The 27,921-nt window shown below is 43.5% G+C and overlaps 1 protein-coding gene across 1 annotated transcript in view; it reads right to left on the reverse strand.

Moving 5' to 3' along the window:
• LOC149177341 (uncharacterized) overlaps positions 1 to 27,921 on the reverse strand; it is a 223,769-nt gene that overhangs the window by 25,934 nt on the left and 169,914 nt on the right. The gene's annotated exons all lie outside the window — the stretch shown is intronic.

Genomic DNA, 27,921 nt, shown 5'->3' on the forward strand with positions numbered 1-27,921 from the left:
TGCTCTAATCACTGTGCTGCAATGCTGCAGTACCTCATCATCATGATGTACCCATAATCAACAATCTAGTGCTATACATCCATGCCCATCATCATCATGATGTACCATAATGTTGCCCCATGTTGCATTCATTGTGCTACACCATACTGCACCATGTTGCCCACAGCAATCACTGCATTCATCAATGCATTCATTATTCATGCTGCATCCATCCTAGTATGTTGCATCTTAATATATTGTTCATCATCACTGTGGTGTACACTGCAATAGTGTCATGGGACAGACTTAGCTACTTGCTATGGCTTACAACCTAGCAAAGCAGCTAGCTGTAGCAACCCTTCAAAGCAAGCTCATCACCAATATGCCCAGACAGTCATTAACATGCTTATCATCTACAGCATCAAGACAGCACTGTCTTCCAATCAGCCTTATAACTGTGCAGTCACCTTTCCTTACAGCGTCGTATGTACATCCTCCTTTTGCTATAGATGAACCCCTTGTTAACTACGGCCTAGAACAGCGAGTTAGGGATCTCCTTATGGACAGCATTAAGGACTTTACCATGACTGTGTTTAGGGCAGCGTTAGGGTATATAGAGACAGCGTTAAGGTCTCTACTTAACTGTCTCTAGCAGTCGTCTAACATTCCTTCTAACTATCCTCCTTAACTGCGGATTGAGTTCCCTTCATGGACTGTGAATTGACAGCGTCTAGTGCACCAGTCTGTGACTCATAAGACTGTGGTTAGGACAGCGTGAACCGTCTTCCTTTTGACTACTTTTAGGGGTAGACAAGGGCTCCTCTGCTCAGCGTGAAAGGATCCTACATTACATTGCATAGAACCTTCATTTTAGGGCAGCGGAGAGGCTTCTAGTGACTGCGGTTAGGTAACATCTTCTTGCTGCATGGACAGGTCTCCTCCACTGCATAAACTCCCTTTAGACCTACGGCTAGGGCATTCTGCCTTCATCATTGTGTTTAGGGTTAGGGCAGTGGCCAGATCTCTGTGATTAGGACTCTTCCTTATTACGGCTCGGATTCCTTCCTTTAGGACAGCGTTAGGAAGTCTTTTAGGACAGCGAATAGGGTGTCTCCTAGACCTGCAATTAGATCTCTCCTTGCTGCGTTATTGTAGCTTCATCAAAGCCTCCTTCATGACAGCGTAGAGCTAGGGCTTCTTCTTATTAGGGCTGCGTAGTCTCTTAGGATCTCTCCTCCCACAAAAACCCAAAGACATGTGGAGAGGAAGAGATCACAAGAAGAGTGTGTGTGCAAATGACTAGCAAGCCACCTCTTTTTATACTAAAACGTTGAGCACAAGTGGGGGCAATTTGGTTGCTGGCCGACCTTGACGAATTGTCCCATAACACAAATAAATTCATATCTCCATGAATACATGTCGGAATCGGATGATCCTTAGATCAATCCTACACCTCTCGACAAGAGGAATCCAACAAAAATATCAGCTGCCATAAATAAGATGACCCACATGGAGTTTGGCCCTAGTAGCCAATTTTAACACAAATGATTTTCGTTGAAGGACAGCTTCATCTCTCTTTCTTGGCCTAGCTCTTATACCATGTTGAAATTCAATTGCAATGTTGAACTTTTAATCATGATAATTACTTGTGACTGATATATATGTTTCCTTTTACCATTTACATTATTCAGTTAAATCATCAAGAAATTACACATTTGAAAACATAAAGAAAGTAGAGATACAAGAGACAAGAAACACTAGAGATTAGGCCCGTGGCTAGGGCAAAAAAACCCACAAGGGGAAAACCTAGCAAATCCTTCCTTATAAAATCATCTTCAACAAGAGAAATTCAAGTCATAGACACACTAACCAGTATGATAGCATGACAACCCAAGTGCCAAGTCAGTCCTTCAACATCTCTGTCCAGAATACAGTCCACAAGATGTCACATGTTTGTCACAGGATTGTCCACAAGATTGCCCCGAATTTAGTCCTCTATTCCAACCACGGAACTGTGTCAACCTCAAAAACTTTGCATAAGATGGTTGCCCCAAACTTTGCTTCACAGAGAGATTGCCTCAGAATTCGCATTACAAAGATTGCCTTAGACTTCGCATTTTTCATAGATTCATATTGGCCTCAAATCTGCATCATTCGTATGCCTCAAACATGACAGTTCAAATTGCTCATAAGTTAGCCTCAGAAACCTCGTATTACTATCTCAGAATCTCATTCTTCTTGCCTCATATCAAATCATCGAAGTGTGTGTTTGATGGAGACGAATTGGCTCTATTTATAGTTGTTTGTTCATGCGAAGGGACACATCTTCTGTGCAAGCCAACTTGTCTTCTGGAGGGCCAACTTGGTCTACTTTGACACATAAAAAATATGCTTTTAAAATTCAATTTTCATTCTTTTAAATGTCCAAATGGGACATGATAAAATCATTTTCTTTTGACTCAAATAAATTCTTATTGACTCATTACAAAATCATAATTATGAATATTGAACCCAGCTACAATTTCAACAGCAAGTTCGTTGGATATGACAAAGAGGTCGAGTCCTATTTTCAAGTCTGAAGACCAAAATCCTCTCAAGTAAGATGAGTCATTTGCAGAACTTGATGTACCCTTATTATTTTTATTGCTATGATAAAGGATAAGCTACTTGGATTGGATAGGTCAAAATCAATGTTTAGCTGAAAATATAGAGATGTAAGAATATCATTACTAGAACTGCTGAAGCAATAACCAAATATACCATGGGTCTACCATATTGCATCCATAGTCCAATATCTCTTAATGAAGACATCTCTTTGGAAAATCCCTAATCTTGACACATCTACTTAGTCCAATATCAAGATGGAATATCCTTGATTGTTTGTTGAAGCACAGGGACTCTATGGTTTTCGGACATTTAGATATGGGTATGACAAAGTCTGATTGAACTTTGTTAAAATTGGCAACTAGGGCCAAACTCCATGTGGGTCATCTTATTTATGGCAGGTGATATTTTTCTTGGATTCCTCTCTTCGAGAGGTGTAGGATTCATCTAAAGATCATCCGATTCCGATATGTATTTATGGAGATATGAATTTATTTGTATTATTTGACAATTTGTCAAGGTCGGCCAACAAGCAAATTACCCCAGCTCAACCTCAACGTGGCATTATAAATAGAAGAGTCTTCAAGTCATTTGAGACACACTCACTTCCCTTATGATCTCTCTCCACTCGTTTGGGTTTGGAGGCTAGAGAGGTCAAGAGGGAGAAGCCCTAGACGTAGTGAAGGAAGGGTTCTAGACGCAGTGAGACAGCATGCCCTAGAAGTAGTTGAAGAGAGAGACGCCTAGCCGCAGTTGAAGGAATCTGGCCGCAGTCAAGGAGGCCTCATACGCACACCCAATCCACAGCAAAGGAAGGCTCCTATCCATTCAAGGGTAAGGCCAGATCCACAGCTGTGGAGGAGCCCTAATATGCAGTCCTAAAGTGCCCTAGCTGCAGGCTTAGTCACCAGATTCAGCGAATTTCAACAAACAAGTTCGAAATTCGGCAAATTCTAATCAAACACGAATATATTCGTTCGAGTTCGCCGAATTTCATGGCGAACTTGAACTTCATCGCGAATTCGAATTTTTTGCCGAACAAATTCCTTTAGGGTTCGATGAAATTCATTTGGGGTTCGAAAAGTTCGTTTTTTTCGCGCGTTTTAGCAAATTGCATGCAGCCCGCAAGTTTCATTGTTCGTTGGGTTAAAACTTAAATGATAGACTATAGTTCCATTGTTTCATTGTTCCAACTTCGGAGGGTTTCATTGTGGTCCAAACTCTATTGCAAACTTGCAAGTTGCAGTCCAGTCTACAGCTGCCGGAGGGTTTCATTTCATAAGACGTCTTCAGTCTACAGCTGCCGCGACGCGTCTCTTTTGAAAATGCTAGACTTTTTAACAAAACGAAACAATCTTTTGCATGAGAATTAGAGTTACCTTCATGGAAATTGTTTGGTTTTTTCTGCTTCTAATTTTTCTGCTATTCCCCATTTACCATAGCAGGCTTTGTCAGATGTGCTTTCCTCTTGGCACAAGTCATACTCTTTCTTCATTAGCAAATAAAAAGCTCTTCTCAGCTTTCTCACTTTCCCAATTAATTTCAAAAGGGTTTTGAAGGGTTTATAAGACGATGGTAAGGCTCTTAGTGTTAAAGTTACGGACTCCTTATCTTTTATGTGAACACCAACCACTTCAAATTCATTACTGACCAATCTAGTCATGGTTAATTATTGTACTTTAGTGTCCATTTTCTGTGGCATAAACTACATGCTTTAAATACATTATACAAGCCTCATCAACAATCTCAAAAATAATTTTCAGCTTATTCCATTTGATTTTGCATCATGTACATTTGTAAATTGTTTTATCATAAATTCAGTGATTGACAAAGCTAAAAATCAACAGAGCTCCTCTTTTTTGTTTTCAAATTTAGTGATGGCGAGAGAGATCTTGGTTGTTTATGAGTAGAAACCTTATTAAAATAGCCTCTCTATATTCAACCACTCTATGAGTGGTGGGATCTTAAAAGCAGGGTCCCTGAAAAGTTTCGTTTTCGCCAATTAAAGTGTACTAGGAGTCTAGAGATGCTGATGGGTTTTGTCCATCATTAGGAGCATAAGCCCATGCAGCAGATCCAGAAATTTTGAAATGTGAAATCGGATGTTTGCTGCCATACCATTTCTCATATGGAGTCATATTTGTGAGAGGACGAGTAGATGTTCTATTGATGACATGGATTGTGGAAACAACAATCTATTCCCAAAATGGAAGTTTCATTTTCTTGCAGTGAAGCAAGCCACCAACCATCCCCATGATAGCCCTATTGTTCCGTGCTGTTACTACATTTTACTGTGGAGTGTAAGGAATAGTTCTTTAGCAAGATATGCCTTGAGATATGAGAAATTATTGGAAAGCATTGCCAATATATTCACCTGTAGATTCTGAAGCATATAATTTGGAGGATAATTACAATAAAGATTAACATTAAAAGGCTTGAAAATGACCAAAATTGATCACACATAATTTATAAAATTTAATAAATTTTCTAGCATCTGTAAGTCAAATTGATTTTATATATATATATATATATATATATATATATATATTTTCAAATTTCTATATGTCAAATTTTATGGCGAACTTTATCGACAAAATTTTAGTTGCCGAACTTTATTCGAATTTCATGGTCGCCAAACTCGAACTCGAACATGAACCTGGTGACTTAGGCTGCAGGTCAAGAAGGGACCTTAATCCACTGTCAAAGGAGACTCTCAAACGCAACTAAAGGAGACCTTAATCCATTGTCCAAGAGACCCGTATACACAGTCAAGGAGCCTTTATATGCTGTCAATGAAGGCCCTAATACGTTGCCTGAAGAAGCTCCTATACGCAGCCAAAAGAATCCCTTATCCGCAGTCATAAAGGAGCCCTAATCCACTGTCAATGGAGCCCTAATTCACAGCTAAGTAAAGACCCTAAGCCGCAGCAGAGGTAGCCCTAGAACGCAACAAGAAAGTGTCTTAACACAGCATTAAGATGCATGGATAGACATCCTGTTTTGTTGTAGATGATAGTGTGATGAAGGAAGATGTTCTAGGCATGCCTTAAGGATTGTTTGCTAGGTTGATAAGCCACAGCCGTTGAAGGAATGCGTTGAAGAGATCTGCTCCATAGATCAGTATATGTACACAGTTAGATGCTTGAAAGTGCTGCTGCGTTGATGATGTTTTGAGGACATTTACTACACTGTTGCTATGTGCTAGGCCACAAGCCATAGCATCATAGCAAGGGTTTCTTAGAGCTGCTCTCTTAGGACTGTTTGGAGATTATGAAGGAAGTTTAGGACTACTTCAAGGACCCTTATCACATCAGCAATTTCTCACAGTCAAGGGAGTTTAGGGCTGCATATTGTGCCCTAACCAGAATCGCTGGAGCAGCTAGCAATCAGAGGAATGTTGCATCAAGATATGCTACAGCACTCTTGATGATTGGTTGAAGACTGTCACAATGATGTACTTTCTACTGTTGTCATAAAATCTCAGATTTGTATATTTGTACTATCTCTCTCTGTTGAACTATTGAAGAATATAAGAAGAATTGATCAAGGGTTTCCCCACATTGGGGTTTGTCCCTAGCCGGTGCCACATCTTGTGTCCTCTTGTCTTGGCTCGTCTTTTACTGTTTATGTTTATGTTCGGTCTGCACTTTACTATCATGCTAACGTGATTGCTAATCTGAATATTTACATTGGACTAATATGAAAAATTGAAGTAAATTGCTCTAAGCATAGAACATACCAAAATTTAACATGGTATCAAAGTTGAGGTGAAGACAAATCCCAAGCAAGAGTGAAAGAGAAATCACCGAAGACAGTTGGATAAGGACAAAGGCTCAATGGGTTCCTCATCACTTCCTGGCTGAAGACAAGCTCCGTGAAAATTCTGACTATCACGGATGGAAGATGTTTCTTGATCTGACATTGGAAGAACAAGAAGTGTTGGATTGTGTGAAGGGTAAAATCCCTGAGCCTCCATCAAATGCACCAGCTGCTACAAAGAACAAGCACACCAAAGGTGAAGTCAAAGCGAAAAAGATTATCAGAGATTCCATTGACAAGCATCTGGTGGCCTACATCTCTGATTTGAACAGCTCCAAGGAGATCTATGAAGATTGGTAAGCATGTTCAAGGTTGGTGATGCAAATCAAACTTTGTTCCTCAAAAATAAGTTGAAGGATATTAAGAAGGGCAAGGACGAGGATATTCAATCCTACTTCTTAAGGATCACTGAGATAAAAAATGAGCTTCTATCGTTTGGAGAAGTCATTCCTGAAAGGGAACTTACTATCACTACTCTTGGAGGGCTCCCACTTGAGTGGTATATATTTAGAACCACTATTCTCAATAATGACCAAATTCTAGGGTTTGAAGAATTGATGTCGAGATGCATTCAAGAAGAAACCAGAATGGTGGAGCAAGAAATGCCTCCTAATAGAGGCAACCCTATTGCTTTCACCGCTCATCCCAAAAGGAGAAATAATGCAGGGTCTAAAGGTCATTCCAATGGAAAGCTCGGATCTAAGGGTGGAAGGAAAGGCAGATGCTTTGCTTGCAATAAGTTTGGCCACTATGCGAGGGAGTGGCCAAATAGAAGGGACACATCACATGATGATGATCACAATCATTCCAGGGGCAACTTCAACAACAATGATTGAAGGAATGATAGGTACAATGGCAAAGGAAAAAGGAATGCAAGACATCAAGGAAATGGTCGACCCTCCAAGAAAGCAAGGAGCTATGGGTATGAAGAATCAAATGTTGTTTCTGATAAGCAAAAAGAGTATTATCTTATATCGTCCCTCTCCACTTCCTCTCCTCCGAACTCTTTGGGAAATTGGCTTATTGATAGTGGTGCTTCAAGACACTTCACCAGATATAAGGAAGCTCTCTCTAATTTGATAGAGAAGGAAACAAACTTGAAGCTTATTCTTGGAGACGATGCCACCTATCCCGTAAAGGGTGTAGGGAATGTTACTCTTCAATTGGATCAGGGTAACTCGATTCATTTACAAGAAGTTCTATATGTACATGATCTCAAGAAGAACCTGATGTCCATTTCGGCAATGGAAGACAAAGGTTACAAGGTGGCATTCATCGATGGAATGGTACGTGTTTGGAAAAGGAGTTTTAAAGATGCTTTTACTCTTGGGTTTAGGGTTGGCACTTTGTATCAAGTTGCAAGAAGTCCATTGGGGGCCATGCCTTGTGACACATCTCTTCAAACTAAACTATGGCATCGGAAGTTTGCCCATCTTCATTGTGAGGCCCTACCCGATGTGAGACAGATGGTGACACTGGACAGCGATGCCCGAGTTCAAAAAAGAGCATGAAGGTATATGTTCGGGATGTACCGAAGGAAAAGTTACAAGTACTATCAAGACCATAGATGTGGAACAACCCGAGGGGCTTGAGGTTCATGATCAGGAATCCCATATAAGCAGGATGAAGAAAGCTCTCTATGGTTTGAAGCAAGCACCCCGAGCTTGGTGTGAGATTGACAACTATCTGATGAAGCTGAGATTCACTAGGAGTAAAGTCGATCCAAACCTTTGCCTTAAGGTTGTGGATGATAGACCTCTCATACTGGTGCTTTATATGGATGACCTCTTTCTGACAGGTGCAGAGCCTCTCATTTACAAACATAAGAGGGATTTGGAATCCGAATTTGAAATGGTGTACTGCAAGTCTTTGATTACCCTGATGGAGCTTAACTTTAAGAAGTTATGCGGTAGTGTTGTCGGACCTGAATTGGGAAATGCCTCTAAGTTTCGTCAACTCATAGTAGCATTGATGTTCTTGGTGAACTCCCGTCCGGATATATGTTTTGCAGTTAGAATGTTGAGCCAACATATGGTTGAGCCTCATCACTCACATTGGATTGGTGCCAAGAATCTTTTAAGATATCTTGTGGACACAATCACTCATGGACTAAGATACACTACTAGAGCTGTGAAGCTGCATGGTTATTCTGATACTGATTGGGCAGGCAGTATGGTGGATCGCAAAAGCACTTCTGAGTGTTGTTTCTCCTTGGGTTTTGCTTCGATACCCTGGATGAGCAAGACGCAGAAGTCGGTTGCTTTGAGCACCGATGAGGCCAAATACATAACTACGAGTATGGCATCTTGTGAAGCTGTCTCTTTGAAGAAGCTCTTCAGTGAGTTGTTTGGACATGCGCTGGATATCACCATGATCCTTTGCAACAACCAGAGTGGGATCTGATTATTAGAGAATCTTGTATTTCATGATCGCTCCAATTACATAGACCTCAGGTACCACTTTATCTAGGATATGGTACAACGAGGAGCAATAAGGCTCCATCATATTGGGACTGATGAGCAGGTTACTGATATTCCGACAAAGCCCCTAGGAAAGGTCAAATTCTTGACTTTTCGAGAACGACTAGAAGTCGTGGAGAGACCCTCTCCTAAGGTTCCTGTATGATATGGATATTGAGCTCTGGGAGCTATGGGGGGCATGGGATACTTCTTGGAGCAATGAGCAACCATAGGGTGAGTGGTTTAGTCTTCCCCTAATGGTTTGCTATGTAGGCAGGATGAGTGGTTCATCCCTATCCTGTTGGGACACAATCATAGGGTGAGTGGTCCAGCCTTCCCTTAGTGATTTTTTGTGTACAGGGTGAGTGGTTCAGCCTTCCCCTGGGATACCCCATGGCAACATGTAAGTAGGATAAGTGATTCATCCTTCTCCTACTGAGACATCCTACCCATGCAATCTGGGACTCATGGGAAGTACCTCTCATCTGGCCAATGAGTAGGGAAATGAGGATAGGGACCATAGTACTACCGATGGACGCATCATGTACTACCGTACTCCCTATGCTAGGATGATATTGATCTGGGAACAATTGGAACTGACTTCAGATCAGTAAGAGTGCTATGAGACACTCTCTTTATTTGGAACTGATTTCGGATCAGTAGGAGTGGTATAAGACACCCTCTTTATTTGGAACTGATTTCGGATCAGTAAGAGTGGTATGAGACACCCTTTTTATTTGAAACTGATTTCGGATCAGTAAAAGTGGTATGAGACACCCTCTTTATTTGGAACTGATTTCGGATCAGTAAGAGTGGTATGAGACACCCTCTTTATTTGGAACTGATTTCAGATTAGTAAGAGTGGTATGAGACACTCTCTTTTATCTGGGACTGACTTCGAGTCAGTAGAGAATGGTATGATAGATTCTCGATCACTTCTTCTTCTTCATTAGAGCAGAGCAGAGTAATGCAGGGCACTGCATTAATGGCAGAGATAGTACAGACTGACAAATGGATTAGCAAATGGAGTTCTCCCTAGTTGAGAAGGAGTGTTAAAATTGGAAACTAGGGCCAAACTCCATGTGGGTCATCTTATTTATGGCAGCTTATATTTTTCTTGGATTCCTTTCTTCGAGAGGTGTAAGATTGATCTAAATATCATCCGATTCCGACATCTATTTATGGAGATATGAATTTATTTGTATTATTTGACAATTTGTCAAGGTCAGCCAGCAAGCAAATTACCCCAGCTCAACCTCAACGTGGCATTATAAATAGAAGAGTCTTCAAGTCATTTGCGACAGACTCACTTCTCTTATGATCTCTCTCCACTCGTTTGGGTTTGGTGGCTAGAGAGGTCAAGAGGGAGAAGCCCTAGATGCAGTGAAAGAAGTGTTCTAGATGCAGCAAGACAACATGCCCTAGACGCAGTTGAAGAGAGAGACACCTAGCCGCAGTTGAAGGAGATCTGGCCACAGTCAAGGAGGCCTCATACACAAGCCTAATCTGCAGCAAGGGAAGGCTCCTATCCATGCAAGGGTACGGCTAGATCCACAGCTATCGAGGAGCCCTAATACGCAGTCCTAAAGTGCCCTAGCTGCAGGTCAAGAAGGGACCTTAATCCGCTGTGAAAGGAGACTCTCAAACGCAGCTAAAGGAGACCTTAATCCGTTGTCCAAGAGGCCCTTATACGCAGTCAAGGAGCCTTTATATGCTGTCAATGAAGGCCCTAATACGTTTCCTGAAGAAGCTCCTATACGCAGCCAAAAGGATCCCTTATCCGCAGTCATAAAGGATCCCTAATCCACTGTCAATGGAGCCCTAATTCACAGCTAAGTAAAGACCCTAAGCCACAGCAGAGGTAGCCCTATAACGCAGCAAGAAAGTGTCTTAACACATCATTAAGATGCATGATAGACATCGTGTTTTGTTGTAGATGACAGTGTGATGAAGGAAGTTGTTCTAGGCATGCCTTAAGGACTATTTGCTAGGTTGATAAGCCACAATCATTGAAGCAATGCATCCAAGGGATCTGCTCCATAGATCTGTATATGTACATAGTTAGATGCTTGAAAGTGCTGCTGCGTTGATGATGTTTTGAGGACATTTACTACAGTGTTGCTATGTGCTAGGCCACATGCCATAGCATCATAGCAAGGGTTTCTTAGAGCTTCTCTCTTAGGATTGTTTGGAGATTATGAAGGAAGTTTAGGACTACTTCAAGGGCCCTTATCACATCAACAATTTCTCACAGTCACGGCATTTTAGGGCTGCATATTGTGCCCTAACCAGAACTGCTGGAGCAACTAGCAATCGGAGGAATGTTGCATCAGGATATGCTACAGAACTCTTGATGATTGGTTGAAGACTGTCACAATGATGTACTTTCTACTGTTGTCATAAAATCTTAGATTTGTATATTTGTACTATCTCTCTCTGTTGAACTATTGAAGAATATAAGAAGAATTGATCAAGGGTTTCCCCACATTCGGGTTTGTCCCTGGCTAGTGCCACATCTTGTGTCCTCTTGTCTTGGCTTGTCTTCTACTGTTTATGTTTATGTTATATCTGCACTTTACTATCACGCTGATGTGATTACTAATCTGAACATTGACATTGGGCTAATATGAAAAATTGAGGTAAATTGCTCTAAGCATAGAACATACCAAAATTTAACAAACTTGCAAGAGGTGCAAAATGATGACTAAAAGTCTTGAATGTAAAATCCTAGGGTTTGTGGATAAAACCCTAGATCTAGTTAACATTTCCACTATAAGAAGAAGCCCTGGCCTATGCATGGAAGGAATGACATCATGATAAAGATGCAAGAAGGCTAAGATCAAGAGGTAGCTGACATTTCCTATGTTCCTCAAAAGATAAGTAACTTATATCTCTCTTAATTATTGTTGTTGTTTTACTCTTAGATAGCCTCTTGTCTTTGTTCCTTTTTGTTGGGTTATAATTGTTCTTCCATGGCCTCCTAATGAGGATTGCAAGGACATAGTGAAGGTTGCCAAGGCTCTAGCAGCAGATGGAAGAAGTTGAAGAATGAAGCAAAGCTTGTGACAGAGGACTTTCCCAGAATCAGTATTTGTCTTGAGAGATATTGTACTAGATGAAATCCAAGCTCGAAGGGAGCAAGCAGGTCAACAAGTTTGGAGTATACCTAGATTGTGTCGAAGAAAAGTCAATGGTGACTTCCAAATGGATATACAAGATCTAGCATGCAGCAGACAAATACAAAGCAAGAGTTGAGAATAGAAGGTTCTCCCAGAAAGAGGGAGAGGATGCAAAGATCGTTTTTCTCAATGGAGTAATTAAGGAGAAAGAAGTATGCATAGAGCTACCACAAGGCTTTGAGGTACATGAGAAGAAGTCTCATGATTGAAGAAGGCTTTGTACAATCACAAGCAAACACGTTGGGGTTGGTATTTTTGGATTGATGGATCAAGGTTGACCTTATATGATTTATCTTTGATGAAGCAGAAGGATGCATGTGTCAGATGAAGCAGCTGTGGCAAAAAGAATTGCTTGTGTAACAAAGGGAGTAGTCAAAAAGCCTTGTTTTAGCTTCAGAGGAAGTTGACCTCTGAATTTGAGATGATGGATTGTCATTGAAATTTTCAGGCTAGATAGTTGATATGCTAGAAAGTAGCAGTGGTAGAGGGAGCAAACAAGATTGCCACAACAGAAGCTATTCCAGAAAGATCACCCAGTTAAGGTAACCAAAAAGTCCAAAAAGTAGTTGATCAGCTTACAGTTGAGCCAAGGCATGAAGATCAACATGTGTTGAAGTACCAGCATGGTACAAATGGTTATAGAAAAAGCAGTTATTGTTTGAGATATGCCTCAAATAGTGAAGTACAATTGCAGGGATAGACAAATTCAGATTGGGCATAGAGTGCAAAAGGCATAAAGAGCTTATCAGAATATTGCTTCAATTTGGGCTCCGTTATGATTTCTTCAAGCAGATATTTGTCACACTCAGTATTGTAGAAGCAGAGTATATTGCAACTTGTTTGGCAAGTTGAGAAGTAATATGGCTTCAGAAACTACTTGCAGAATTGTTTGATCAAGTGAAGGTGACGACATGATGACAGGTCAAAGCACAATGAGATCTAGTACAGAAGGAAGTAGTATGGATCCAGTACTATTCTACAATCAAGTAGATAGCTAACAAAGCATCTGTTCTGGGATGAAGTCTATATGTTTCGAGAACAAGCTTGGAGTGATTAAGCATGTCTTTCTTAGCAAGAGGGAGTGATGAAATTGCAGCATCAAGGACAGTCATTCTCCCTAGGTCAGATTGACCAGGGTTAGGGAAAATGATCCAGAGTATTGATATGATAGCATCATGGACAGACATTCTCCCTATGTCAAGTATGTTGATCAGAATTAGGGAGAATGGTCCAACAGAGGACATTCATTCTTCATGTGTCAAGTATGTTGACCGGAATTAGGAAGAATGGTCTTAGAGGCCCAAAATTACTCGTTTGAGTAGGTGCCTCTCATCGTGAGGCTGAGAATACTCTCCAGATAGGTTGAGTGAGCTCAGTTAGCATCATGACCTAGAATTACTCATGTAGAGTAAGGCCTTTGGACTTGGGACCAGATAACTCAAATGGATTGAGTGTGTCCCTATGATTTCACCACGAATCAAAGAGATTGACAAGGATGATGGTGAATCAGGACTAGTTAGTATAACATGGGTCAAAGGAACCGACCAAAATCATGGTGACTAGTTGATGCTAATGATGTACCATGTTTCAGGAGTACCGACCAGAATTATTGTGATGATGCACCAAAGGTCAAAGGTACTGACCAGAATTATGGTAACTTGTTCATACTGTTGATTTACCATGAGTTAGAGTTGCTGACCAAGATCATGGTAAATTAAATGATGCAGATGTTGATGAGTGTTAATTTGGAAGCTCAAGGACAAATTCGCTCCATTGGAAAACCTTTCTCATCAAGAAAGACCCTGCCTAACCCTTGGAATAATTTAATTTGGTCAAGGAAAAATATAATTTTTAAGGTGAAAGCCACTTGTGCACAAAAGTTCAAGTCGCCCTGGGCAAGCTAATTCGACCTCCTAGGACTCATATAAGTAGACCTCATGCCACATCACTTTGGAGCATCATCATCACACATCATATCTTCTCTCTTCTCTTGAATGGTTCATACAAGTCTACAATTGGAGGTTTGAGCTCACACGTGCGAAGGGAAGGAAGGAATTTTGTTTCGTTACGTTGACTTTTCTGTTTTGGAACTTTGACCAACGTTGACTTGGCACATTTTGACTTGGTTTGACTGAATTTGGATTTGTTTTGGAAGGTCAAGGTCAAAGACAATTTGACCAAAATTTTATAGGTTTTTTTACCAACATTGACCACAGATCTATAGTTAGGGCTTCGACAAGTCAAAGGTTGACTTTAACGAAATTTGCGAGGGCAGAATTTTGGTTGTTTTGACTTAGGTTGACTGATTTTTGAAGGTCGAATTTGATGTTGTTTTGAGAAAATCTTTATCAATTGTTGACTGTTGGAGAATCTATGTCTGATAGAAAGATGGTACTCGTTGCTCTTCAAGGTCTTTCTCCAATATAGGAGACATTCATTACAACTATTAGCAACAATGATAAGTTTCCAACATTTGATGAGTTGGTTGGCAAATGTACTCAAGAAGAAACCAGGATGATTTCTAGAGGGAGAATTCAAAAGAATGAAGAAGAAGAGGAGCAATCTGCATTTGCTATAGAGGGCAAGAAGAGGAAGACCATCTAATTCAAGAAAGCATGCCCCTGAATCAAAGGACTCCAATAAAAGAGGAAGGAGAATTGAATGCTTCAATTGCCACAGGCATGGTCACTATGCTTGAGATTGTCCGGAAAAGAGAGATGCTCCAAGATCCAACTACAACAACAATCATGGCTTCAACAACAGCAGGTCTTATGATAGAAGAAGAAGAGATGCTCCAAGATCCAACTACAACAACAATCATGGCTTCAACAACAACAGGTCTTATGATAGAAGAAGAAGAGATGCTCCTGACGATCGTGAAGAAGGTCATCATCATCCTCAAAAGAGATCAAGGAATTCAAGGTATCGAAATAATGCAACTGCTACTCAATCTTAATATATTCTTATTTTTTCTCTTTCAAGTTCCTCTCCTCCAAATTCATGTGATGGTTGGTAGATAGTGGGGCCTCTAGACATTTATCTGGGTATCATGAAGTCCTCTCAAATCTGGTTGAGAGGGAGACTGATCTAAAGATCATTCTTGGGGATAACTCTACTTATCCTGTGAAGGGCTTTGGTTCTGTCACATCTCATTTGGATTATGGGGAAACTGTACTTCTTCGTGATGTTATGTATGTTCCAGAATTAAAAAAGAACCTTGTATCTATATCTACCATGGAAGACAAAGGAATGAGAATTACCTTCATAAGAGGAAAGGTCCTCACAGTTCCTATGGAATCTCACATGAGGGATGCTTTCACCTTGGGATCTCTAATTGAAGGACTCTATAGAGTCAATGGAAGACCATTGTGAGCAATGGTATATGATAGCAATCATCAAAGTGAGCTACGGCATAGAAGGTTTGCTCATTCACACTATGAAGCCCTGCATAATGTAAGGAGGATGGTTTCTGGAATGCCTAGAGTTCAAGCTAAGCATGATGGGTTATGTCCGGGATGTGCCAGTGGAAAGAAGTCGAGGGGACCATTCTCTTCTAGCAAAAGCAGGACTAGTGATATTCTTCAACTCATACATTCTGACTTATGTGGACCCATGCCAGTAAAATCTTTGGGTGGTTATCTATATTACATAATCTTTGTGGATGAATTCTCCTGGAAGACATGGATATTCTACTTGAAGCACAAGGATGAAGCATTTGATATGTTCCAGGATTTCAAGGCACTGATAGAGAATCAAACAGGGAAAAGAATCAAAGTCTTTAGGTCTGACAATGGTGGAGAATACACTTCTAATGAATTCGTTGACTTTTGCAAGGAGGTTGGAATCAAGAAGGAAACCATTGTACCTTATAATCTCGAGTAGAATGGTGTGGCTGAAAGAAAGAATAGGTCCATTATGGAAGTTGCCTGAGCAATGTTGCATGATCAAAAGTTGTTGAAGTTACTTTGGGAAGAAGCTACTAACACAACAGGGCACGTTCAAAACAGGTGATCCGGATTTAAACAGGAACGCAATAAAATACAGAGATAACCATAAACACAGAGATGCGATAACCATAAAGATAGATGTGCAGCGGAAATAATACTTCATTTCATTACTGTAAAATACTGAATTATGCTTACAAATAGAAATAGAAATAACCCAGCTTAGGCGATGGTAGCTTATCTCTGAGAAGAGATGTGTCGGCTACATGCCTCTGAACTGTTTCGAACTGTCTTTACAATGAGGCTCGAAGGCCTATTTATTATTGAGAAACAATGAAAAACCCTTCACATTCCAAAACCTAACCCTAGAAGATGAAACGCCAAATTGTGGGCCCCGTTTTGGGGTGAGTTGGACATCCAACTTCCCGGGGTCGCGAATTGGTCGTATTATCTCCGTTTGACGCGCATGATAGCCAGTTGGAAAGATCTCTCCGAGGACTACGACGGAAAAGACGATTTTTATCAAAACAATCGCTGGCGGTGGATTTCCCAAAAAACGTCGTTTAGGGCCTCAAAACGGCTCCGGAAGTTTAGGACTCGAAAACTGCTAAGAATAGTAAACTGCGCTATAATTAAGGAAAGTGAAAAACTGAAAGAGACAGTTGTGGGGGTCCAAATGGGATAGGTGGGTGGCCACCAACATCCACCTGGATCATTCCTCCCCCCTTAGGAAGCAATGGTCCCCATTGCGTTGAGTTCCTCCCTGAGATGAGGAAGCTTCTGCTGAGCTGGGTCTGTGGTGAGATGTTCTGCAATCTCTAATGTGTCCAGAAACGGTGGGAAGCATGGTCGGCGACGGTCCACATTGAACACTCGGCGAAGGAATGGAGGAATGTTGTGCTTCAAAGCATTGTTGCCCGTAGCCTTAGTACTGGTGTAAGGACCATGTCGGAGTGGCCTGAGCTTCTGATGGGTTCTGGTAAGGCGTTCTTTTTGTCGATGCAACCAAACTTTGTTCCCCACCTGAAACTTGTGTGGTACCCCTGTGGGTGAGAAGAAGTTGTTCCTGTGTTCTGTTCTGACTGTATCCCTCTGTTGCTGCTGCTGCGTGGAGGAACCCTTCGTGGGGGTCATGGATGTAGCAACGATCTTCCCCTTACTTGGGGAGGGAACCAGACAAAAAATAAATTTCCTAGTCTGTGAGATGAGCTTGCTGCCTTTCTTAGCAGTGATCAAAGAGGTGGCAGTAGGTGGGGCTACCTCCGGTATCCTGTATAATGAATTATCCAAAGAAATAATGACAGCGCGAGGCCTTGACTCATACACAGCATGTCGCCTCCACAAGTATGGCTGGCCTAATAGTACATCACAAACATCCAGAGCTGTAACATCACACAATACCTCGTCTGTGAAGGGCTTGATGCTGTAGGGAAGGCGGCACTGCTGGCGAACTTTGAGATCTCGTCCTTCGTGAAGCCAACCGATACTGTACGGATGTGGGTGTGGTGTAGTTGGTAGGCCCAACCGCTTCACGACCTCTGCTGAAATGAGGTTCTTTTGGCTGCCACTGTCGACAATGAATTGTAGCGGCGAACCCTTCACCTACATCTGTGAGTGGAAAAGACGTTCCCCCTCCTCTGGATCTTCGGGCTCATTTTTCTGGATCTTGGCGGTAGCAACAGTGGCGCTGGGATCCGCATCAATTATCTGCTTCCCTTTGTCATTCCCCTTGTTGGGTTCTGACTCAGAGTCGGAACATGCATCTGATTCGGAAGCCTTCAACTCGGCCACCAGTGACTGCTTGGTCCGACACTCACTTGTGTTATGAGTGGGACTCTTATGGAACTCACACCACTTTCCTGTGTCCTTCTTCGGCTTCGTGGTGTTGTTCTTTTCTTGCAGCTTCGAGGGGTTATCTTGGGTCACCCCACCTTGGCTTTGTCCTTTGGGCTTCGGATTTACAGATCCAAAGTCTCGCTTCTTCTGTTTGAACTTTTGCTCGATTTTGACAGCGTATCGGTATGCTGTGCCGAGTGAGGAGATGTTCAAGAACTCCATCTCTTCCTGGATGTATCTGTGTAGGCAGCCGCGGTATTTGAGCACCAGATGCAGCTCAGAATCTTTGATACCCAACTGTGTGCGAAGGGTATGAAAAATATTTGTGAACTCTGATACATCTTGGTCTCGTCCCTGCCGCAGTGTGGTCCATTTGATGTATTTGTCCTCATAGCTTTTGACAGGGTAGTACTGCTCCTTGATGGCATCCCGGAAATCATTCCAAGTGGGGGCGGCTGAAAACAGTGAGCCTGTACTTTCTTCCTTCTGCTCGCAGTATGTTTCCCACCAGTCCTTGACGTGGGGGGCTGCTTTGAGAACAGCGAAAACAATCTTTTCCCGACTTGAAAATTTATGAACAGAAAAATACCCATCTAGCAGATTTAACCATTTATCTACGGCATCTGCGTCTATTTGACCCTCGAAGATGGGGATTTCAAAATTAACTTGTACCTTAAACGGTGTGGCGTTTCCAGAGTAGCTGTTGGAAGCGATGCGTCGCCTCTAGGTAGCCGTTGAAGGATATGCGCAAAGCTATCCATCATCGCGTTCCTTTGCCGCTCGAGGGCCTCTTCGAGCAAGATTCTGATAGGATCTCCTGCCCCCTCGTCTTTCTTCTCATCCGCCATGGGAGGTCGTCGAGATTTGCGAGGCTGGTCTTGCAAAGGTTCAACCAATTCAAGCCCTAACTCCTTATATCCCGACCTCGTTGGGGACATGCAAAGAAAAACAGAGAAAAAGCAGACCGCTCTGATACCACTGATCCGGATTTAAACAGGAACGCAATAAAATACAGAGATAACCATAAACACAGAGATGCGATAACCATAAAGATAGATATGCAGCGGAAATAATACTTCATTTCATTACTATAAAATACTGAAATATGCTTACAAATAGAAATAGAAATAACCCAGCTTGGGCGATGGTAGCTTATCTCTGAGAAGAGATGTGTCGGCTACATGCCTCTGAACTGTTCCGAACTGTCTTTACAATGAGGCTTGAAGGCCTATTTATTATTGAGAAACAATGGAAAACCCTTCACATTCCAAAACCTAACCCTAGAAGATGAAACGCCAAATTGTGGGACCCGTTTTGGGGTGAGTTGGACAGCCAACTTCCCGGGGTCGCGAATTGGTCGTATTATCTCCGTTTGACGCGCATGACAGCCCGTTGGAAAGATCTCTCCGAGGACTACGACGGAAAAGACGATTTTTATCAAAAAAATCGCTACCGGTGGATTTCCCAAAAAACGTCGTTTAGGGCCTCAAAACGGCTCCGGAAGTTTAGGACTCGAAAAACTGCTAAGAATAGTAAACTGCGCTATAATTAAGGAAAGTGAAAAACTGAAAGAGACAGTTGTGGGGGTCCAAATGGGATAGGTGGGTGGCCACCAACATCCACCTGGATCATTCCTCCCCCCTTAGGAAGCAATGGTCCCCATTGCGTTGAGTTCCTCCCTGAGATGAGGAAGCTTCTGCTAAGCTGGTTCTGTGGTGAGCTGTTCTGCAATCTCTAATGTGTCCAGAAACGATGGGAAGCATGGTCGGCGACGGTCCACATTGAACACTCGGCGAAGGAATGGAGGAATGTTGTGCTTCAAAGCATTGTTGCCCGTAGCCTTGGTACTGGTGTAAGGACCATGTCGGAGTGGCCTGAGCTTCTGATGGGTTCTGGTAAGGCATTCTTTTTGTCGATGAAACCAAACTATGTTCCCCACCTGAAACTTGTGTGGTACCCTTGTGGGTGAGAAGAAGTTGTTCATGTGTTCTGTTCTGACTGTATCCCTCTGTTGCTGCTGCTGCGTGGAGGAACCCTTCGTGGGGGTCATGGATGTAGCAACGATCTTCCCCTTACTTTGGGAGCGAACCAGACAAAAAATAAATTTCCTAGTCTGTGAGATGAGCTTGCTGCCTTTCTTAGCAGTGATCAAAGAGGTGGCAGTAGGTGGGGCTACCTCCGGTATCCTGTATAATGAATTATCCAAAGAAATAATGACAGCGCGAGGCCTTGACTCATACACAGCATGTCGCCTCCACAAGTATGGCTGGCCTAATAGTACATCACAAACATCCAGAGTTGTAAAATCACACAATACCTCGTCTGTGAAGGGCTTGATGCTGTAGGGAAGGCGGCACTGCTGGCGAACTTTGAGATCTCGTCCTTCGTGAAGCCAACCAATACTGTACGGCTGTGGGTGTGGTGTAGTTGGTAGGCCCAACCGCTTCACGACCTCTGCTGAAATGAGGTTCTTTTGGCTGCCACTGTCGACATTGAATTGTAGCGGCGAACCCTTCACCCACATCTGTGAGTGGAAAAGACGTTCCCCCTCCTCTGGATCTTCGGGCTCATTTTTCTGGATCTTAGCGGTAGCAACAGTGGCGCTGGGATCCGCATCAATTATCTGCTTCCCTTTGTCATTCCCCTTGTTGGGTTCTGACTCAGAGTCGTAACATGCATCTGATTCGGAAGCCTTCAACTCGGCCACCAGTGACTGCTTGGTCCGACACTCACTTGTGTTATGAGTGGGACTCTTGTGGAACTCACACCACTTTCCTGTGTCCTTCTTCGGCTTCGTGGTGTTGTTCTTTTCTTGCAGCTTCGAGGGGTTATCTTGGGTCACCCCACCTTGGCTTTGTCCTTTGGGCTTCGGATTTGCAGATCCAAAGTCTCGCTTCTTCTGTTTGAACTTTTGCTCGATTTTGACAGCGTATCGGTATGCTGTGCCGAGTGAGGAGATGTTCAAGAACTCCATCTCTTCCTGGATGTATCTGTGTAGGCAGCCGCGGTATTTGAGCACCAGATGCAGCTCAGAATCTTTGATACCCAACTGTGTGCGAAGGGTATGAAAAATATTTGTGAACTCTGGTACATCTTGGTCTCGTCCCTGCCGCAGTGTGGTCCATTTGATGTATTTGTCCTCATAGCTTTTGACAGGGTAGTACTGCTCCTTGATGGCATCCCGGAAATCATTCCAAGTGGGGGCGGCTGAAAACAGTGAGCCTGTACTTTCGTCCTTCTACTCGCAGTATGTTTCCCACCAGTCCTTGACGTGGGGGGCTGCTTTGAGAACAGCGAAAACAATCTTTTCCCGACTTGAAAATTTATGAACAGAAAAATACCCATCTAGCAGATTTAACCATTTATCTACGGCATCTACGTCTATTTGACCCTCGAAGATGGGGATTTCAAAATTAACTTGTACCTTAAACGGTGTGGCGTTTCCAGAGTAGCTGTTGGAAACGATGCGTCGCCTCTGGGTAGCCGTTGAAGGATCTGCGCAAAGCTATCCATCATCGCGTTCCTTCGCCGCTCGAGGGCCTCTTCGAGCAAGATTCTGATAGGATCTCCTGCCCCCTCGTCTTTCTTCTCATCCGCCATGGGAGGTCGTCGAGATTTGCGAGGCTGGTCTTGCAAAGGTTCGACCAATTCAAGCCCTAACTCCTTATATCCCGACCTCATTGGGGACATGCAAAGAAAAACAGAGAAAAAGCAGACCGCTCTGATACCATTGATCCGGATTTAAACAGGAATGCAATAAAATACAGAGATAACCATAAACACAGAGATGCGATAACCATAAAGATAGATATGCAGCGGAAATAATACTCCATTTCATTACTATAAAATACTGAAATACGCTTACAAATAGAAATAGAAATAACCCAGCTTGGGCGATGGTAGCTTATCTCTGAGAAGAGATGTGTCGGCTACATGCCTCTGAACTGTTCCGAACTGTCTTTACAATGAGGCTCGAAGGCCTATTTATTATTGAGAAACAATGGAAAACCCTTCACATTCCAAAACCTAACCCTAGAAGATGAAACGCCAAATTGTGGGACCCGTTTTGGGGTGAGTTGGATAGCCAACTTCCCGAGGTCGCGAATTGGTCGTATTATCTCCGTTTGACGCGCATGATAGCCCGTTGGAAAGATCTCTCCGAGGACTACGACGGAAAAGATGATTTTTATCAAAAAAATCGCTAGCCGTGGATTTCCCAAAAAACATCGTTTAGGGCCTCAAAACGGCTCCGGAAGTTTAGGACTCGAAAAACTGCTAAGAATAGTAAACTGCGCTATAATTAAGGAAAGCGAAAAACTGAAAGAGACAGTTGTGGGGGTCCAAATGGGATAGGTGGGTGGCCACCAACATCCACCTGGATCATTCCTCCCCCCTTAGGAAGCAATGGTCCCCATTGCGTTGAGTTCCTCCCTGAGATGAGGAAGCTTCTGCTGAGCTGGGTCTGTGGTGAGTTGTTCTGCAATCTCTAATGTGTCCAGAAACGGTGGGAAGCATGGTCGGCGACGGTCCACATTGAACACCCGGCGAAGGAATGGAGGAATGTTGTGCTTCAAAGCATTGTTGCCCGTAGCCTTGGTACTGGTGTAAGGACCATGTCGGAGTGGCCTGAGCTTCTGATGGGTTCTGGTAAGGCATTCTTTTTGTCGATGAAACCAAACTTTGTTCCCCACCTGAAACTTGTGTGGTACCCTCGTGGGTGAGAAGAAGTTGTTCCTGTGTTCTGTTCTGACTGTATCCCTCTGTTGCTGCTGCTGCGTGGAGGAACCCTTCGTGGGGGTCATGGATGTAGAACGATCTTCCCCTTACTTTGGGAGCGAACCAGACAAAAAATAAATTTCCTAGTCTGTGAGATGAGCTTGCTGCCTTTCTTAGCAGTGATCAAAGAGGTGGCAGTAGGTGGGGCTACCTCCGGTATCCTGTATAATGAATTATCCAAAGAAATAATGACAGTGCGAGGCCTTGACTCATACACAGCATGTCGCCTCCACAAGTATGGTTGGCCTAATAGTACATCACAAACATCCAGAGCTGTAACATCACACAATACCTAGTCTGTGAAGGGCTTGATGCTGTAGGGAAGGCGGCACTGTTGGCGAACTTTGAGATCTCGTCCTTCGTGAAGCCAACCGATACTGTACGGCTGTGGGTGTGGTGTAGTTGGTAGGCCCAACCGCTTCACGACCTCTATTGAAATGAGGTTCTTTTGGCTGCCACTGTCGACAATGAATTGTAGCGGCGAACCCTTCACCCACATCTGTGAGTGGAAAAGACGTTCCCCCTCCTCTGGATCTTCGGGCTCATTTTTCTGGATCTTGGCGGTAGCAACAGTGGCGCTGGGATCCGCATCAATTATCTGCTTCCCTTTGTCATTCCCCTTGTTGGGTTCTGACTCAGAGTCGGAACATGCATCTAATTCGGAAGCCTTCAACTCGGCCACCAGTGACTGCTTGGTCCGACACTCACTTGTGTTATGAGTGGGACTCTTGTGGAACTCACACCACTTTCCTGTGTCCTTCGGCTTCGTGGTGTTGTTCTTTTCTTGCAGCTTCGAGGGGTTATCTTGGGTCACCCCACCTTGGCTTTGTCCTTTGGGCTTCGGATTTGCAGATCCAAAGTCTCGCTTCTTCTGTTTGAACTTTTGCTCGATTTTGACAGCGTATCGATATGCTGTGCCGAGTGAGGAGAGGTTCAAGAACTCCATCTCTTCCTGGATGTATCTGTGTAAGCAGCCGCGGTATTTGAGCACCAGATGCAGCTCAGAATCTTTGATACCCAACTGTGTGCGAAGGGTATGAAAAATATTTGTGAACTCTGGTACATCTTGGTCTCGTCCCTGCCGCAGTGTGGTCCATTTGATGTATTTGTCCTCATAGCTTTTGACAGGGTAGTATTGCTCCTTGATGGCATCCCGGAAATCATTCCAAGTGGGGGCGGCTGAAAACAGTGAGCTTGTACTTTCGTCCTTCTGCTCACAGTATGTTTCCCACCAGTCCTTGACATGGGGGGCTGCTTTGAGAAGAGCGAAAACAATCTTTTCCCGACTTGAAAATTTATGAACAGAAAAATACCCATCTAGCAGATTTAACCATTTATCTACGGCATCTGCGTTTATTTGACCCTCGAAGATGGGGATTTCAAAATTAACTTGTACCTTAAACGGTGTGGCGTTTCCAGAGTAGTTGTTGGAAGCCGATGCATCGCCTCTGGGTAGCCGTTGAAGGATCTACGTAAAGCTATCCATCATCGCGTTCCTTTGCCGCTCGAAGGCCTCTTCGAGCAAGATTCTGATAGGATCTCCTGCCCCCTCGTCTTTCTTCTCATCCGCGATGGGAGGTTGTCGAGATTTGCGAGGCTGGTCTTGCAAAGGTTCGAACAATTCAAACCCTAACTCCTTATATCCCGACCTCGTTGGGGACATGCAAAGAAAAACAGAGAAAAAGCACACCGCTCTGATACCACTAATCCGGATTTAAACAGGAACGCAATAAATTACAGAGATAACCATAAACACAGAGATGCGATAACCATAAAGATAGATATGCAGCGGAAATAATACTTCATTTCATTACTGTAAAATACTGAAATATGCTTACAAATAGAAATAGAAATAACCCAGCTAGGGCGATGGTAGCTTATCTCTGAGAAGAGATGTGTCGGCTACATGCCTCTGAACTGTTCCGAACTGTCTTTACAATGAGGCTCGAAGGCCTATTTATTATTGAGAAACAATGGAAAACCCTTCACATTCCAAAACCTAACCCTAGAAGATGAAACGCCAAATTGTGGGCCCCGTTTTGGGGTGAGTTGGACAGCCAACTTCCCGGGGTCGCGAATTGGTCGTATTATCTCCGTTTGACGCGCATGATAGCCCATTGGAAAGATCTCTCCGAGGACTACGACGGAAAAGACGATTTTTATCAAAACAATCACTGGCGGTGGATTTCCCAAAAAACGTCGTTTAGGGCCTCAAAACGGCTCCGAAAGTTTAGGACTCGAAAAACTGCTAAGAATAGTAAACTGCGCTATAATTAAGGAAAGTGAAACACTAAAAGAGACAGTTGTGGGGGTCCAAATGGGATAGGTGGGTGGCCACCAACATCCACCTGGATCATTCCTCCCCCCTTAGGAAGCAATGGTCCCCATTGCGTTGAGTTCCTCCCTGAGATGAGGAAGCTTCTGCTGAGCTGGGTCTGTGGTGAGCTGTTCTGCAATCTCTAATGTGTCCAGAAACGGTGGGAAGCATGGTCGGCGACGGTCCACATTGAACACTCGGCGAAGGAATGGAGGAATGTTGTGCTTCAAAGTATTCTTGCCCGTAGCCTTAGTACTGGTGTAAGGACCATGTCGGAGTGGCCTGAGCTTCTGATGGGTTCTGGTAAGGCATTCTTTTTGTCGATGAAACCAAACTTTGTTCCCCACCTGAAACTTGTGTGGTACCCTTGTGGGTGAGAAGAAGTTGTTCCTGTGTTCTGTTCTGACTGTATCCCTCTGTTGCTGCTGCTGCGTGGAGGAACCCTTCGTGGGGGTCATGGATGTAGCAACGATCTTCCCCTTACTTTGGGAGCGAACCAGACAAAAAATAAATTTCCTAGTCTGTGAGATGAGCTTGCTGCCTTTCTTAGCAGTGATCAAAGAGGTGGCAGTAGGTGGGGCTACCTCTGGTATCCTGTATAATGAATTATCCAAAGAAATAATGACAGCGCGAGGCCTTGACTCATACACAGCATGTCGCCTCCACAAGTATGGCTGGCCTAATAGTACATCACAAACATCCAAAGCTGTAACATCACACAATACCTCGTCTGTGAAGGGCTTGATGCTGTAGGGAAGGCGGCACTGCTGGCGAACTTTGAGATCTCGTCCTTCGTGAAGCCAACCGATACTGTACGGCTGTGGGTGTGGTGTAGTTGGTAGGCCCAACTGCTTCACGACCTCTGCTGAAATGAGGTTCTTTTGGCTGCCACTGTCGACAATGAATTGTAGCGGCGAACCCTTCACCCACATCTATGAGTGGAAAAGACGTTCCCCCTCCTCTGGATCTTCGGGCTCATTTTTCTGGATCTTGGCGGTAGCAACAGTGGCGCTGGGATCCGCATCAATTATCTGCTTCCCTTTGTCATTCCCCTTGTTGGGTTCTGACTCAGAGTCGGAACATGCATCTGATTCGGAAGCCTTCAACTCGGCCACCAGTGACTGCTTGGTCCGACACTCACTTGTGTTATGAGTGGGACTCTTGTGGAACTCACACCACTTTCCTGTGTCCTTCTTCGGCTTCGTGGTGTTGTTCTTTGCTTGCAGCTTCGAGGGGTTATCTTGGGTCACCCCACCTTGGCTTTGTCCTTTGGGCTTCGGATTTGCAGATCCAAAGTCTCGCTTCTTCTGTTTGAACTTTTGCTCGATTTTGACAGCGTATCGGTATGCTGTGCCGAGTGAGGAGATGTTCAAGAACTCCATCTCTTCCTGGATGTATCTGTGTAGGCAGCCGCGGTATTTGAGCACTAGATGCAGCTCAGAATCTTTGATACCCAACTGTGTGCGAAGGGTATGAAAAATATTTGTGAACTCTGGTACATCTTGGTCTCGTCCCTGCCGCAGTGTGGTCCATTTGATGTATTTGTCCTCATTGCTTTTGACAGGGTAGTACTGCTCCTTGATGGCATCCCGAAAATCATTCCAAGTGGGGGCGGCTGAAAACAGTGAGCCTGTACTTTCGTCCTTCTCCTCGCAGTATGTTTCCCACCAGTCCTTGACGTGGGGGGCTGCTTTGAGAAGAGCGAAAACAATCTTTTCCCGACTTGAAAATTTATGAACAGAAAAATACCCATCTAGCAGATTTAACCATTTATCTACGGCATCTGCGTCTATTTGACCCTCGAAGATGGGGATTTCAAAATTAACTTGTACCTTAAACGGTGTGGCGTTTCCAGAGTAGCTGTTGGAAGCCGATGTGTCGCCTCTGGGTAGCCGTTGAAGGATCTGCGCAAAGCTATCCATCATCGCGTTCCTTTGCCGCTCGAGGGCCTCTTCGAGCAAGATTCTGATAGGATCTCCTGCCCCCTCGTCTTTCTTCTCATCCGCGATGGGAGGTCATCGAGATTTGCGAGGCTGGTCTTGCAAAGGTTCGACCAATTCAAGCCCTAACTCCTTATATCCCGACCTCGTTGGGGACATGCAAAGAAAAACAGAGAAAAAACAGACCGCTCTGATACCACTGATCCGGATTTAAACAGGAACGCAATAAAATACAGAGATAACCATAAACACAGAGATGCGATAACCATAAAGATAGATATGCAGCGGAAATAATACTTCATTTCATTACTGTAAAATACTGAAATATGCTTACAAATAGAATTGGGCGATGGTAGCTTATCTCTGAGAAGAGATGTGTCGGCTACATGCCTCTGAACTGTTCCGAACTGTCTTTACAATGAGGCTCGAAGGCCTATTTATTATTGAGAAACAATGGAAAACCCTTCACATTCCAAAACCTAACCCTAGAAGATGAAACGCCAAATTGTGGGCCCCGTTTTGGGGTGAGTTGGACAACCAACTTCCCGGGGTCGCGAATTGGTCGTATTATCTCCGTTTTACGCGCATGATAGCCCGTTGGAAAGATCTCTCCGAGGACTACGACGGAAAGACGATTTTTATCAAAAAAATCGTTGGCGGTGGATTTCCCAAAAAACGTCGTTTAGGGCCTCAAAACGGCTCCGAAAGTTTAGGACTCGAAAAACTGCTAAGAATAGTAAAGTGCGCTATAATTAAGGAAAGTGAAAAACTGAAAGAGACAGTTGTGGGGGTCCAAATGGGATAGGGATTGGTGGGTGGCCACCAACATCCACCTGGATCAACAGGATTCCTCATCAAAACCTGGGTGACAAGACTCCCGAAGAAGTGTCCATAGGTATCAAACACGATGTTGGATATCTAAGAATCTTTGGCTGCCCCGAGTACTTTTATGTGCCAAAGAAAAAGAGGAACAAGTTGGAAGCCACCGAAAAGAAAGGTATGTTTGTTGGATATTGTGATAATTCTAAAGCCTTTAGAATATATGTGTCTAGTCAAAGGAATATCGAG

The sequence above is a fragment of the Pinus tabuliformis genome, chromosome 4_1 (assembly GCF_031772625.1).
Source record: "Pinus tabuliformis cultivar Carrire ecotype Pingquan chromosome 4_1, CPIR1, whole genome shotgun sequence".
NCBI lineage: Eukaryota > Viridiplantae > Streptophyta > Pinopsida > Pinales > Pinaceae > Pinus > Pinus tabuliformis.